We start from the raw sequence: 2,772 nt of genomic DNA, 5'->3' as shown, positions 1-2,772 counted from the left end.
CTCTAAGCTCTTCACAAATTTAATTCCTTCATCTTTATAACAAACCTAGTACTGAACAACTAAAAAAGACCAAAAAAAAAAAAAAAATTAAGGAAGAGTGGGGTTTTTTGTTTGTTTTTGTTGTTGTTGTATATATAAATTTTTTTTTGGTCTTTTTGAGACCGGGCTGACCTGGAACTCACTATGTAGACCAGGCTGGCCTTGAACTCACAGAGATCTGACTGCCTCTGCTTCCCAAGTGCTGGGACTAAAGGCGTGCACCACTACCCCGGCCTTAGATTTTGTATATATTAAAGCCCAGATACTCAAAAGGATGCTTTGTTCTTACATTGCAGAATCACTGATAGCAAAAACTTGGCATCACCCAATTAATAACAACATTGTAAGTTCCTGTGACAAAGGTTCCATCTCTACCAAATTCTGTTTATTTGGTCTCTGTAAGTTCCATTAAGTTCTTCATTATCTATAAACTTGGCAGGAAAATAAATTCTAAACAAGGGCCTTTCCATGTGACCTTAAGCCCTTGATGCTCTCTCTCCCTCAGGTCCCCATCAAAAGGGTGCTAAGGCATAGGCTTCTTCACCTGCCTCTAGGATTGTTGTGAAGCTCAGCTAGGAAACTGCTTTGTAAACAGTACTGTGTTTATGAAAAAATTATTATTGATAAGGCTTCCAAAGTCTCCTTAAGGTGGGCATTAATTTTTGCATCATATATACATGTAAAATTATCCACATGAATTCTTAGTGTGGATTTCCACCTTGAATGCACTAAGAAAAGAAACAAATTTAAATGCTCAGAATGGTGAGATCTGAGGTGCAAACTGGACTGGTGAAGGGGAGGGGAAAGTATAGTGGCCAGAGCTCTGTGACCATAGGCCTAAACAGACGAGCCATCCTTAAGGGCTACAGAGATGCTCTTAGTTTCTTGCCTAGAAGGGACATGACCCTAGGACTGATCTGGTCAGCCAGTGTAGTATTCATAAGTGTTTATTAAAGACTGATGAATTGTGTGCTCTAGGGATAGAAAGATAAAGTGAACTGAAGGACCTGTGTTGGCTATGAAACAAACCAAAGGAAAGGTGTTACCAATGTCCAACACCCAAACAAAGAAGAAATTTCAGGTAACTGATAACTGAAAACACACTGCCCAGAACCCAGCAAGGATCCCTACATTTTCCTTCCTGCTTATAAACTTTGGAAGCCAGATTAGTCAGGTTCAAAATCTGTTAGCTTGTGGGTAAAGTTGTGTAGATAGAGGAGGCAGTAATGAATGCTGTTAGGAGTGACAGGTCCTAAACCCTAAACTTTGATCACTTCCTTGATCACAGAAGGCACACCTTGCCTTAACCGGTTATCTGGCATAAGGCAGCCTGCTTCCTAGGGGAAAATGTCAGTGGCGTTTTTCAGCATGGAAAGGAGCCTATTGTCTCCGTTAAAAAAAAAAAAAAATCTCACCATGCTTGACCTACTGATATCAGAATCACTTTCCTATGTCGGGAACAAATTATTACAGGATCATAGACCGAGACCACAGATCTGGATCTTAATAAATCAGGGAAGAAGACTCAAATGATACTACATCCATTGGACATTCCTTGGCAGGGCCTGCTCTCCTTTGGTGGGTGTGGAAGTGTTCTGCTCATAGTGGTCCTGCTGCTGGTAAAACTGTCAGGTGAGGCTGCCCTGGTCTCTTCCAGGGTGTGAGTGGAGACAATGGCTCATAGGTAGCCGCTTCCACAGCCCGCATAGAAGCCACGCCAGTTTCTGAGCTGGGAAGTGAACCAGGAACAGCGCATTTCCTGCTTTGCTAGTGCAAACCCCAGGTGGGGCCAAGCAGAATAGGGACTGAGAGGGTCGGTAGTAGAGTCGCCGTCTGCTAGGGTGGGATTTGGGGGCAGCCTGAAGCGGGTAATGAATTGGGCAGAGGTACACCAGATGCTGCAGGAGTAGGATGTCTGATCCCAACCCCGAGTGGAATCAGCGTTCCCGAAGTCACTAATGCGTTCGCTCAGGGAAGAGGCGGGTGTAGCCAAGACTGTAGGGTCAGGCGTGAAGGTCCGAGCCACTGTAGAGCCGGAGGCCGCTATCTTCCTAGCCACTCTTTCCGCCCCACCTCGCCTCTCCTACTCCCGACCTTCGACCTCCATCCTGGACCCACGGGGGACTGATCCAGGGACTGGGAAGGGATGCTAAAGGTATTAAGGGGCGCGGCGCCGTCTTGGCGCCGGGGTGCGCGGTGCCAATCGGTGGCAGCGTGCTGCGCGGCCCTACCTGGGAGGTGCGGAGCCAAACCCAGGCGGCGATCTGCGCTGGCCTCTTGGTGGCCCCCGTGGCAGCCTCCAAGGCATGGTTTATAGACAGTCCAGCGATATCAGTTTATCCCAGGGCTGGCCTTTTCCCGGGCTGGTGGCGCGCACTCTCTTTCCCACCCCCACGAACTTGCTCTCAGAGCCCACCGATCTGCCCGGGTGCCCACACCTCCTGCGCAATCGTCCTGAGTGTCCTTTGTGGAGCTCCAAAACCACAAAACCTGCCAGAAATCTGGTCGGCAGAGAAGCATGGCTTCGACTCCTCCGCGTCTGAGCCACAGGAGGTTAAAGTCTGCGCCCGCTGGCCACAAGCCCCACAGGTCACGGGCAGAGCTTTCTTGGTCAGCCTTTGGAGCACGGGGTCCCGCCTCGGGGACGCGGGCGCAATCAGTAGCCAGGAGCCCAGAATTCCTGCACAGTGCGAATATGACACCGCTCCTAACAACCCCCCCCGCCCCCCTCTA

The sequence above is a fragment of the Nannospalax galili genome, unplaced genomic scaffold, assembly GCF_000622305.1.
Source record: "Nannospalax galili isolate Female #2095 unplaced genomic scaffold, S.galili_v1.0 scaffold40, whole genome shotgun sequence".
In the NCBI taxonomy this organism is placed as follows: domain Eukaryota; kingdom Metazoa; phylum Chordata; class Mammalia; order Rodentia; family Spalacidae; genus Nannospalax; species Nannospalax galili.
The sequence above is the reverse complement of the archived record's forward strand: the minus strand, read 5'-3'. Positions refer to the sequence as shown.